General features: G+C 48.8%; 1 protein-coding gene across 4 annotated transcripts in view; it reads left to right on the top strand.

Annotated features, from left to right (window-relative positions):
* Positions 1-13,368, top strand: part of NBR1 (NBR1 autophagy cargo receptor) — a 159,048-nt gene that overhangs the window by 41,864 nt on the left and 103,816 nt on the right. The gene's annotated exons all lie outside the window — the stretch shown is intronic.

Here is a 13,368-nt window from a genome sequence, read left to right as displayed (position 1 = left end):
GAGCTTGGTTCTCGGATCTCAGACGATCCTTGCCCTCTCCCACTACGTCCGGACCTGTTACAACAGGGTCCGTTCCTTTACCCCAATTTAGCAAGGTTGCGTTTGACGGGGTGGCTGTTGAGACTGCCCTCTTAAGAAGAGAGGGCATTCCAAAATTGGTTATACCAACCATGTTACGAGCTAGAAAGCCTGTTACGTTAGCTCATTATTACAGAATTTGGCGTGCCTATATAGGTTGGTGTGAAGCTCGGAAGTTTCCGAGATCATCTTTCAAGTTATCCCGTATTTTGTTATTTCTGCAGACGGGGTTAGATGGAGGACTGCGTTTATCTACACTAAAGGTGCAGGTATCTGCGTTGTCAATTTACTTTTAAAGACGATTGGCTCTATTGCCGCCGGTACACACTTTTTTGCAAGGTGTCCTCAGAGTACAGTCTCCATTCATTCCACCTATAGCGCCATGGGACTTGAATCTGGTTTTAGATTTCTTACAGTCTTCATATTTTGAACCCTTACAACAAGTGGATATTTTGTAAGCTTCGGCAAGGCGTGTTTCAGATTTGCTTGCCTTGTCATGCAAGCCACCGTATTTGGTGTTTCATGATCACAGAGCGGAACTTCGGACGAATCCCGCTTTCTTACCAAAGGTAGTGTCATCTTTTCACATCAATCAGCCAATAGTAGTTCCTGTGTTAACAGGAGATCCTGGAACGTTAGATATGGTACGTGCACTCCGCGTTTATGTATCCCGAATGTCTATAGTTCGTAAGACAGATACGTTGTTTGTTCTCTATGATGCTGCCAATATGGGTTGGCCAGCTTCTAAGCAGACCTTATCCACATGGATAAAACTGACCATACGTCAGGCTTACCTTCATGCTAGATTACAGCCGCCTACATCAGTAACAGCTCATTCCACACGTTCTGTGGGAACTTCATGGGCAGCTGGTCGTGGAACTTCTACGATGCAGCTTTGTCGTGCGGCTACATGGTCGTCAGTGCACACGTTTGTGCGCTTTTACAAGTTTGATACGTTTGCGGCATCAGCAGCTAGCTTTGGTCACCTAGTGTTACAGGTGCCAAACAGCTCTCCCGCCCAATGGGGAAGCTTTGGTACGTCCCAAGAGTACTCCAGTGACCCCTAGTGGATGAAAAAGAAAATAGGATTTTGGTACTTACCAGGTAAATCCTTTTCTTTGAATCCATAGGGGGCACTGGACGCCCACCCAGAGCAGTTTTACCTGGTTTCTGGTAAGTTCAGGGGATCTTATGGTAACACTCTCACCAACTGGTTCAAATTATCAAGTTCTGGTTATGGTGTCAACTGTTTAGTTGTCAGTAACGTTATGTGTCAACTTTATTGTTGTCCGTTATGTTCTATGTAATTCTCCATTGTCAACCTCTCTATCGCTCCTGTTCGGCTCAGTAAAAACACTGAGGTACTCTGGGAATATGGAGGGGTGGAGAGTTACTAAATTTAAATATTCAGTGCCCTGGTTCTGCTAAAGCCGTCCATATCCCAAGAGTACTCCAGTGCCCCCTATGGATTCAAAGAAAAGGATTTACCTGGTAAGTACCAAAATCCTATTTTCTCTGACGTCCTAGTGGATGCTGGGAACTCCGTAAGGACCATGGGGAATAGCGGGCTCCGAAGGAGGCTGGGCACTCTAGAAAGATTTCAGACTACCTGGTGTGCACTGGCTCCTCCCACTATGACCCTCCTCCAAGCCTCAGTTAGAATTCGTGCCCGGCCGAGGTTGGATGCACACTAGGGGCTCTCCTGAGCTCTTAGAAAGAATAGACTTAGGTTTTTTATTTTCAGTGAGACCTGCTGGCAACAGGCTCACTGCAGCGAGGGACTAAGGGGAGAAGAAGCGAACTCGCCTGCTTGCAGCCGGATTGGGCTTCTTAGGCTACTGGACACCATTAGCTCCAGAGGGATCGACCGCAGGCCCAGTCCTTGGTGTTCGGTCCCGGAGCCGCGCCGCCGTCCCCCTTACAGAGCCAGAAGCAAGAAGATGGTCCGGAAAATCGGCGGCATGAAGACTCTGTCTTCACCAAGGTAGCGCACAGCACTGCAGCTGTGCGCCATTGCTCCTCTCACACTTCACACTCCGGTCACTGAGGGTGCAGGGCGCTGGGGGGGGGGGGCGCCCTGAGGCAGCAATAATAACACCTTGGCTGGCTAAAATACCTCAATATATAGCCCCAGAGGCTATATATGAGGTAAATGCCCCTGCCAGAATTCCATAAAAAGCGGGAGAATAGGCAGCGAAAAAGGGGCGGAGCCTATCTCCTCAGCACACTGGCGCCATTTTTCCCTCACAGCTCGGCTGGAAGGAAGCTCCCTGGCTCTTCCCTGCAATATACAGTAACAGTTAGAGGGAAAAGAGAGGGGGGGCATTAAATTTGGCAGTATATATACATATATTATATGAAAAGCAGCTATTAGGGACATAACTCAGTTAGTCCCTGTATATATATAGCGCTCTGGTGTGTGCTGGCATACTCTCACTCTGTCCCCCCAAAGGGCTTTTTGTGGGTCCTGTCCTCTGTTGAGCATTCCCTGTGTGTGTGGGGTGTGTCGGTACGGCTGTGTCGACATGTTTGATGAGGATAATGAGGTGGAGGCGGAGCAGATGCATTTTGAAGGGACGTCACCCCCTGCGGGGCAGACACCCGAGTGGATGAACTTATGGAAAGAAATGAGTGCACGTATAGATTCTTTACATAAGAAATTTGACGACATGCCAAATGTGGGACAGCCGGGATCTCAGCTCGTGCCTGTCCAGGTGCCTCAGGGGTCGTCAGGGGCTCTAAAACGCCCGCTACCTCAGTTTGCAGACCCGGATGTCGACACGGATACTGATAACAGTGTCGACGACGATGAGTCAAACCTAATGCCTGTCGGGGCCATTCACTGCATGATTGAGGCAATGAAAGAGGTGTTAAACATTTCTGATTTACATCCAGATACCACAAAAAAGGGTATTATGTTTGGGGAGAAAAAACTACCCGTAGTTTCTCTATCGTCCTAAGTGGATGCTGGGGTTCCTGAAAGGACCATGGGGAATAGCGGCTCCGCAGGAGACAGGGCACAAAAGTAAAGCTTTTACAGGTCAGGTGGTGTGTACTGGCTCCTCCCCCTATGACCCTCCTCCAGACTCCAGTTAGATTTTTGTGCCCGGCCGAGAAGGGTGCAATTCTAGGTGGCTCTCATAAAGAGCTGCTTAGAGAGTTTAGCTTAGGTTTTTTATTTTACAGTGATTCCTGCTGGCAACAGGATCACTGCAACGAGGGACAGAGGGGAGAAGAAGTGAACTCACCTGCGTGCAGGATGGATTGGCTTCTTGGCTACTGGACATGAAGCTCCAGAGGGACGATCACAGGTACAGCCTGGATGGTCACCGGAGCCACGCCGCCGGCCCCCTCACAGATGCTGAAGCAAGAAGAGGTCCAGAATCGGCGGCTGAAGACTCCTGCAGTCTTCTTAAGGTAGCGCACAGCACTGCAGCTGTGCGCCATTTTCCTCTCAGCACACTTCACACGGCAGTCACTGAGGGTGCAGGGCGCTGGGGGGGGGGGGCGCCCTGGGAGGCAAATGAAAACCTTTAAAAAGGCTAAAAATACCTCACATATAGCCCCAGAGGCTATATGGAGATATTTACCCCTGCCTAAATGTACTAAATAGCGGGAGACGAGCCCGCCGAAAAAGGGGCGGGGCCTATCTCCTCAGCACACGGCGACATTTTCTGTCACAGCTCCGCTGGTCAGGAAGGCTCCCAGGTCTCTCCCCTGCACTGCACTACAGAAACAGGGTATAACAGAGAGGGGGGGCAAAATAAATGGCAATATATTAATATAAAAGCAGCTATAAGGGAGCACTTAATCATAAGGCTATCCCTGTCATATATAGCGCTTTTTGGTGTGTGCTGGCAGACTCTCCCTCTGTCTCCCCAAAGGGCTAGTGGGTCCTGTCTTCGTATAGAGCATTCCCTGTGTGTCTGCTGTGTGTCGGTACGTGTGTGTCGACATGTATGAGGACGTTATTGGTGTGGAGGCGGAGCAATTGCCAAATATGAGGATGTCACCTCCTAGGGGGTCGACACCAGAATGGATGCCTTTATTTGTGGAATTACGGGATAGCGTCAACTCGCTTAAGCAGTCGTTTGCCGACATGAGGCGGCCGGACACTCAATTAGTGCCTGTCCAGGCGCCTCAAACACCGTCAGGGGCTGTAAAACGCCCCTTGCCTCAGTCGGTCGACACAGACCCAGACACAGGCACTGATTCCGGTGGTGAAGGTGACGAATCAACCGTATTTTCCAGTAGGGCCACACGTTATATGATTTTGGCAATAAAGGAGATGTTACATTTAGCTGATACTACAGGTACCACTAAACAGGGTATTATGTGGGGTGTGAAAAAACTACCAGTAGTTTTTACCGAATCAGAAGAATTAAATGACGTGTGTGATGAAGCGTGGGGTGCCCCGATAAAAAAACTGCTAATTTCAAAGAAGTTATTGGCTTTATACCCTTTCCCGCCAGAGGTTAGGGAGCGCTGGGAAACACCTCCTAGGGTGGACAAAGCGCTAACACGCTTATCAAAACAAGTGGCGTTACCCTCTCCTGAGACGGCCGCACTTAAAGATCCATCAGATAGGAGGATGGAAAATATCCAAAAAGGTATATACACACATGCAGGTGTTATACTACGACCAGCTATTGCGACTGCCTGGATGTGCAGTGCTGGGGTAGTTTGGTCAGAGTCCCTGATCGAAAATATTGATACCCTGGACAGGGACAATATTTTACTGTCGTTAGAACAAATAAAGGATGCATTTCTTTATATGCGTGATGCACAGAGAGATATCTGCACACTGGCATCACGGGTAAGTGCTATGTCCATTTCGGCCAGAAGAGCTTTATGGACACGACAGTGGACAGGCGATGCGTAGAGGAGTTATTTGGGGTCGGTCTATCGGATTTGGTGGCCACGGCTACGGCCGGGAAATCCACCTTTCTACCTCAAGTCACTCCCCAACAGAAAAAGGCACCGACCTTTCAACCGCAGCCCTTTCGTTCCTTTAAAAATAAGAGAGCAAAGGGCTATTCATATCTGCCACGAGGCAGAGGACGAGGGAAGAGACAGCAACAGGCAGCTCCTTCCCAGGAACAGAAGCCCTCCCCGGCTTCTACAAAAGCCTCAGCATGACGCTGGGGCTTCGCAAGCGGACTCGGGGGCGGTAGGCGGTCGTCTCAAGAATTACAGCGCGCAGTGGGCTCACTCGCAGGTAAATCCCTGGATCCTGCAGATAATATCTCAGGGGTACAGGTTGAAATTAGAGACAGAGCCACCTCGCCGTTTCCTGAAGTCTGCTTTACCAACGTCCCCCTCAGAAAGGGAGACGGTTTTGGAAGCCATTCACAAGCTGTATTCTCAGCAGGTGATAGTCAAGGTACCTCTTCTACAACAATGGAAGGGGTATTATTCCACTCTTTTTGTGGTACCGAAGCCGGATGGCTCGGTAAGGCCTATTCTAAATCTGAAGTCCTTGAACCTGTACATAAAGAAGTTCAAGTTCAAGATGGAGTCACTCAGAGCAGTGATAGCGAACCTGGAAGAAGGGGACTTTATGGTATCCTTGGACATCAAGGATGCGTATCTCCACGTTCCAATTACCCCGCACACCAGGGGTACCTCAGGTTCGTTGTACAAAACTGTCACTATCAGTTTCAGACGCTGCCGTTTGGTTTGTCCACGGCACCTCGGGTCTTTACAAAGGTAATGGCCGAGATAATATTTCTTCTTCGAAGAAAAGGCGTATTAATTATCCCATACTTGGACGATCTCCTAATAAGGGCAAGGTCCAGAGAACAGCTAGAGATGGGTTTAGCACTATCTCAAGAGGTGCTAAAGCAGCACGGATGGATTCTGAATATTCCAAAATCCCAATTAATGCCGACAACTCGTCTGCTGTTCCTGGGGATGATTCTGGACACAGTTCAGAAAAAGGTTTTTCTTCCCGAAGAAAAAGCCAAGGAGTTATCTGACCTGGTCAGGAACCTCCTAAAACCAGGAAAGGTGTCTGTACATCAATGCACAAGAGTCCTGGGAAAAAATGGTAGCTTCTTACGAAGCAATCCCTTTCGGCAGATTCCATGCAAAGGGATCTGTTGGACAAATGGTCAGGGTCGCATCTTCAGATGCACCTGCGGATAACCCTGTCGCCGAGGACAAGGGTATCCCTTCTGTGGTGGTTGCAGGAGGCTCATCTATTGGAGGGCCGCAGATTCGGCATGCAGGATTGGATCCTGGTGACCACGGATGCCAGCCTGAGAGGCTGGGGAGCAGTCGCACAGGGAAGAAATTTCCAGGGAGTGTGGTCGAGCCTGAAAAAGTCTCTTCACATAAGCATTCTGGAACTAAGAGCAATCTACAATGCTCTAAGCCAGGCGGAACCTCTGCTTCAAGGAAGACCGGTGTTGATCCAGTCGGACAACATCACGGCAGTCGCCCATGTAAACAGACAGGGCGGCACAAGAAGCAGGAGGGCAATGGCAGAAGCTGCCAGGATCCTTCGCTGGGCGGAGAATCACGTGATAGCACTGTCAGCAGTATTCATCCCGGGCGTGGACAACTGGGAAGCAGACTTCCTCAGCAGACACGACCTTCACCCGGGAGAGTGGGGACTTCATCCAGAAGTTTTCCACATGCTATTAAACCGTTGGGTAAAACCAATGGTGGACATGATGGCGTCTCGCCTCAACAAAACACTGGACAGGTATTGCGCCAGGTCAAGAGATCCGCAGGCAATAGCTGTGGACGCGCTGGTAACACCTTGGGTGTACCAGTCGGTATATGTGTTTCCTCCTCTGCCGCTCATACCAAAGGTATTGAGGATTATACGGCAAAGAGGAGTAAGACTAGTGGCTCCGGATTGGCCAAGAAGGACTTGGTACCCGGAACTTCAAGAGATGGTCACGGACGATCCGTGGCCTCTATTTCTGAGAAGGGACCTGCTTCAGCAGGGTCCTTGTCTTTTTCAAGACTTACCGCGGCTGCGTTTGACGGCATGGCGTTTGAATGCCAGATCCTAAAAGGAAAAGGCATTCCAGAAGAAGTCATTCCTACCTTGATAAAGGCAAGGAAGGAAGTCACCGCGAAGCATTATCGCCGTATTTGGCGAAAATATGTTGCGTGGTGCGAGCAGCGGAGTGCTCCGATGGAGGAATTTCAACTGGGTCGTTTTCCTACATTTCCTGCAATCAGGATTGTCTATGGGTCTCAAATTGGGATCTATTAAGGTTCAAATTTCGGCCCTATCAATATTCTTCCAAAAAGAATTGGCCTCAGTCCCTGAGGTCCAGATTTTTATCAAAGGAGTACTGCATATACAGCCTCCTGTGGTGCCTAAGGTGGCACCGTGGGATCTAAATGTAGTTTTAGATTTCCTCAAATCCAATTGGTTTGAACCACTAAAGAATGTGGATTTGAAATATCTCACATGGAAAGTGACTATGTTACTGGCCCTGGCTTCGGCCGGGAGAGTATCTGAACTGGCGGCTTTGTTTTATAAAAGCCCTTATTTAATTTTCCATTCGACATAGGGCAGAGCTGCGGACGCGTCCGCATTTTCTCCCTAAGGTGGTATCAGCGTTTCACCTGAACCAGCCTATTGTAGTGCCTGCGGCTACAGACGACTTGAAGGACTCCAAGTTGTTGGACGTTGTCAGAGCCTTAAAAATATACATTTAAAGGACGGCTGGAGTCAGAAAATCTGACTCGCTATTTATACTGTATGCACCCAACAAGTTGGGTGCACCTGCTTCTAAGCAGTCGATTGCTCGTTGGATTTGTAACAAAATTCAACTTGTACATTCTGTGGCAGGCCTGCCACAGCCTAAATCTGTTAAGGCCCATTCCGCAAGGAAGGTGGGCTCATCTTGGGCGGCTGCCCGAGGGGTCTCGGCATTACAACTCTGCCGAGCAGCTACGTGGTCAGGGGAGAACACGTTTGTAAATTTTTACAAATTTGATACCCTGGCAAAGGAGGACCTGGAGTTCTCTCATTCGGTGCTGCAGAGTCATCCGCACTCTCCCGCCCGTTTGGGAGCTTTGGTATAATCCCCATGGTCCTTTCAGGAACCCCAGCATCCACTTAGGACGATAGAGAAAATAAGAATTTACTTACCGATAATTCTATTTCTCGGAGTCCGTAGTGGATGCTGGGCGCCCATCCCAAGTGCGGATTATCTGCAATACTTGTACATAGTTATTGTTAACTAATTCGGGTTATTGTTTAGGAAGCCATCTTTCAGAGGCTCCTCTGTTATCATACTGTTAACTGGGTTTAGATCACAAGTTGTACGGTGTGATTGGTGTGGCTGGTATGAGTCTTACCCGGGATTCAAAATCCTCCCTTATTGTGTACGCTCGTCCAGGCACAGTACCTAACTGGAGTCTGGAGGAGGGTCATAGGGGGAGGAGCCAGTACACACCACCTGACCTGTAAAAGCTTTACTTTTGTGCCCTGTCTCCTGCGGAGCCGCTATTCCCCATGGTCCTTTCAGGAACCCCAGCATCCACTACGGACTCCGAGAAATAGAATTATCGGTAAGTAAATTCTTATTTTTTCCCCCATCAGATGAACTAAATGAAGTGTGTGAAGAAGCGTGGCTTTTCCCTGATAAAAAATTTGTAATTCCTAAGAAGGTACTAATGGCGTTCCCTTTCCCGCCAGAGGATAGGTCACGTTGGGAAACACCACCTAGGGTGGATAAAGCGCTCACACATTTGTCAAAGAAGGTGGCACTACCCTCTCAGGATACGGCCGCCCTTAAGGAGCCTGCTGATAGAAAGCAGGAGGCAATCCTGAAGTCTGTATACACACACTCAGGCATTATACTTAGACCAGCTATTGCGTCAGCTTGGATGTGCAGTGCTGCCGCTGCATGGTCAGAAAAACTGTCAGAAAATATTGACACATTAGACAGAGACACTATTCTGCTAACGATTGACCATATAAAAGATTCAGTCTTATATATGAGAGATGCACAGAGGGAAATTTGCCGGCTGGCATCTAAAGTAAGTGCATTGTCTATCTCTGCTAGGAGATGCTTATGGATTCGTCAGTGGACGGGAGATGCAGATTCCAAGAGGCACATGGAAGTTTGGCCTTATAAAGGGGAGGAATTATTTGGGGATGGTCTCTCCGACCTAGTTTCCACAGCAACGTCTGGGAAGTCAGCATTTTTACCCCATGTTCCCTCACAGCCTAAGAAGGCGCCATTTTATCAGGTTCAGTCCTTTCGGACCCAGAAAAGCAAGCGTGGAAAAGGAGGGTCTTTTCTGTCTAGAGGCAGAGGTAGGGGAAAAAGGCTGCAACAGACAGCAGGTTCCCAGGAACAAAAGTCCTCCCCCGCTTCCTCTTCCAAGTCCGCCGCATGACGGTGGGGCTCCACAGGTGGAGCCAGGTACGGTGGGGGCCCGCCTCAGAAATTTCAGCGATCAGTGGGCTCGCTCACAGGTGGATCCCTGGATCCTTCAAGTAGTATCTCAGGGATACATGCTGGAATTCGAGGCGGCTCCACCCCACCGGTTCCTAAAATCTGCCTTGCCGATTGCTCCCTCAGACAGGGAGGCGGTGCTATAGCGGCAATTCACAAGCTGTATTCCCAGCAGGTGATAATCAAGGTACCCCTACTTCAACAAGGCCGGGGTTACTATTCCACACTATTTGTGGTACCGAAGCCGGACGGTTCGGTGAGACCCATTTTAAATTTGAAGTCCTTGAACATGTACATAAAAAAATTCAAGTTCAAGATGGAATCGCTCAGGGCGGTTATTGCAAGCCTGGACGAGGGGGATTACATGGTTTCCCTGGACATCAAGGATGCTTACCTGCATGTCCCCATTTACCATCCTCACCAGGAGTACCTCAGATTTGTGGTACAGGATTGCCATTACCAATTCCAGACGCTGCCGTTTGGACTCTCCACGGCACCAAGGGTATTTACCAAGGTTATGGCGGAAATGATGATACTCCTTCGAAGAAAGGGAGTTTTAATTATCCCGTACTTGGACGATCTCCTAATAAAGGCACGGTCCAAAGAACAGTTGTTGGTGGGAGTAGCACTATCTCAGGAAGTGCTGAACCAGCACGGCTGGATTCTGAATATCCCAAAGTCACAGCTGGTCCCGACGACACGTCTACTGTTCCTGGGGATGATTCTGGACACAGTCCAGAAAAAAGTGTTTCTCCCGGAGGAGAAAGCCAGGGAGTTGTCTTCTCTAGTCAGAGACCTCCTGAAACCAAAACAGGTATCGGTGCATCACTGCACGCGGGTCCTGGGAAAGATGGTAGATTCTTACGAAGCAATTCCATTCGGCAGGTTCCATGCCAGAATCTTTCAGTGGGACCTGTTGGACAAGTGGTCCGGATCGCATCTTCAGATGCATCGCTTGATAACCCTGTCTGCAAGAACCAGGGTGTCTCTTCTGTGGTGGCTGCAGAGTGCTCATCTTCTGGAGGGTCGCAGATTCGGCATTCAGGACTGGGTCCTGGTGACCACAGATGCCAGCCTGCGAGGCTGGGGGGCAGTCACAAAGGGAAGAAACTTCCAAGGACTATGGACAAGTCAGGAGACTTCCCTTCACATAAATATTCTGGAACTAAGGGCCATCTACAATGCCCTAAGTCAAGCAAAATCCCTGCTCCTACACCAGCCGGTGCTGATCCAGTCAGACAACATCACGGCAGTCGCCCATGTGAATCGACAGGGCGGCACAAGAAGCAGGATGGCAATGACAGAAGCCACAAGAATTCTCCGATGGGCGGAAAATCATGTACTAGCACTGTCAGCAGTGTTCATTCCGGGAGTGGACAACTGGGAAGCAGACTTCCTCAGCAGGCACGACCTCCACCCGGGAGAGTGGGGACTTCATCCAGAAGTCTTCCAAATGATTGTACATCAGTGGGGTCGTCCACAGGTGGACATGATGGCGTCCCGCCTAAACAAAAAACTAGAGAGGTATTGCGCCAGGTCAAGAGACCCTCAAGCGATAGCTGTGGACGCTCTGGTGACACCGTGGGTGTACCAGTCAGTTTTTATGTTTTCCCTCCGCTGCCTCTCATACCAAAGGTATTGAGAATAATAAGAAAGCGAGGAGTAAACACAATTCTCGTGGTTCCGGATTGGCCAAGAAAAACATGGTACCCGGAACTTCAAGAGATGATCTCAGAGGACCCGTGGCCTCTGCCGCTAAGACAAGACCTGCTACAGCAGGGGCCCTGTCTGTTCCAAGACTTACCGCGGCTGCGTTTGACGGCATGGCGGTTGAACGCCGGATCCTGAAAGAAAAGGGCATTCCGGAGGAAGTCATTCCTACGCTTATTAAAGCCAGGAAAGAGGTTACAGCAAATCATTATCACCGCATATGACGGAAATATGTTGCATGGTGTGAGGCCGAAAAGGCCCCAACTGAGGAATTTCAACTAGGTCGATTTCTGCATTTCCTGCAAGCAGGAGTGAATATGGGCCTAAAACTGGGTTCCATTAAGGTACAGATCTCGGCTCTATCGATTTTCTTTAAAAAAGAACTAGCTTCAGTACCTGAAGTTCAGACATTTGTAAAGGGAGTGCTGCATATTCAGCCCCCATATGTGCCTCCTGTGGCACCTTGGGATCTCAACGTGGTGTTGAGTTTCTTAAAATCACATTGGTTTGAACCACTAAAAACCGTGGATCTGAAATATCTCACGTGGAAGGTGGTCATGTTATTGGCCTTGGCTTCTGCCAGGCGAGTATCAGAATTGGCGGCTTTGTCTTATAAAAGCCCTTATCTGATTTTCCATATGGATAGGGCAGAATTGAGGACTCGTCCCCAGTTTCTCCCTAAGGTGGTGTCAGCGTTTCATTTGAACCAGCCTATTGTGGTGCCTTCCGGCCACTAGGGACTTGGAGGACTCCAAGTTGTTAGACGTGGTCAGGGCCCTGAAAATATATGTTTCCAGGACGGCTGGAGTCAGAAAATCTGACTCACTGTCTATCCTATATGCACCCAACAAGCTGGGTGCTCCTGCTTCTAAGCAGACTATTGCTCGTTGGATTTGTAGTACAATTCAACTTGCACATTCTGTGGCAGGCCTGCCACAGCCAAAATCTGTCAATGCCCATTCCACAAGGAAGGTGGGCTCATCTTGGGCGGCTGCCCGAGGGGTCTCGGCTTTACAACTTTGCCGAGCTGCTACTTGGTCAGGGGCAAACACGTTTGCAAAATTCTATAAATTTGATACCCTGGCTGAGGAGGACCTGGAGTTCTCTCATTCGGTGTTGCAGAGTCATCCGCACTCTTCCGCCCGTTTGGGAGCTTTGGTATAATCCCCATGGTCCTTACGGAGTTCCCAGCATCCACTAGGACGTCAGAGAAAATAAGAATTTACTCACCGGTAATTCTATTTCTCGTAGTCCGTAGTGGATGCTGGGCGCCCATCCCAAGTGCGGTTTATCTGCAATACTTGTACATAGTTATTGTTAACTAAATCGGGTTATTGTTGAGCCATCTGTTGAGAGGCTCAGTTGTTTCATACTGTTAACTGGGTTTCATATCACGAGTTGTACGGTGTGATTGGTGTGGCTGGTATGAGTCTTACCCGGGATTCAAAATCCTTCCTTATTGTGTACGCTCGTCCGGGCACAGTATCCTAACTGAGGCTTGGAGGAGGGTCATAGTGGGAGGAGCCAGTGCACACCAGGTAGTCTGAAATCTTTCTAGAGTGCCCAGCCTCCTTCGGAGCCCGCTATTCCCCATGGTCCTTACGGAGTTCCCAGCATCCACTACGGACTACGAGAAATAGAATTACCGGTGAGTAAATTCTTATTTTTCTTGTTCTAGAGAGCAGTTTTCTTTCCTGACATAGAGAACTGCTTCATGTCACTGTGAAGCTGTTTGCTGGCCTGTCAGATACTGAGTGGTTTATTAATCAAATTGAGGTTTTTCAAAATGGCTGATTATGGTGAAGGGAATTTAAGGCGACAATTGTATTAAAGGCAAAGACAGGCGCATTTTGTCTTTTAAAAAAATCGCCACTTTAAAATCCACAGAACAAATCTTGAACATTGTGAAAAATTACAGTTTAATGGATAAAACTGAGAGTAATTATTTTGTGTCCGAGCTACAAAATAGTAAAACTAAATATAGCATTCTATGGAATGAGAGATTAGCAAACAGGCCAAATAGAGTTCACACTGTGACAGGAGGTAGGTCCTCCATAAAGGCGTGGTTGTAGCCTCTGGGTGACATGGACACAGGTGAGGTTACATGGCTGCTTATCTACATGTTTGTTCTGTTTATAACATTCTT

The sequence above is a fragment of the Pseudophryne corroboree genome, chromosome 3, assembly GCF_028390025.1.
Source record: "Pseudophryne corroboree isolate aPseCor3 chromosome 3, aPseCor3.hap2, whole genome shotgun sequence".
NCBI classification, from domain to species: Eukaryota; Metazoa; Chordata; class Amphibia; order Anura; family Myobatrachidae; genus Pseudophryne; species Pseudophryne corroboree.
The sequence above is the reverse complement of the archived record's forward strand: the minus strand, read 5'-3'. Positions and strand labels throughout refer to the sequence as shown.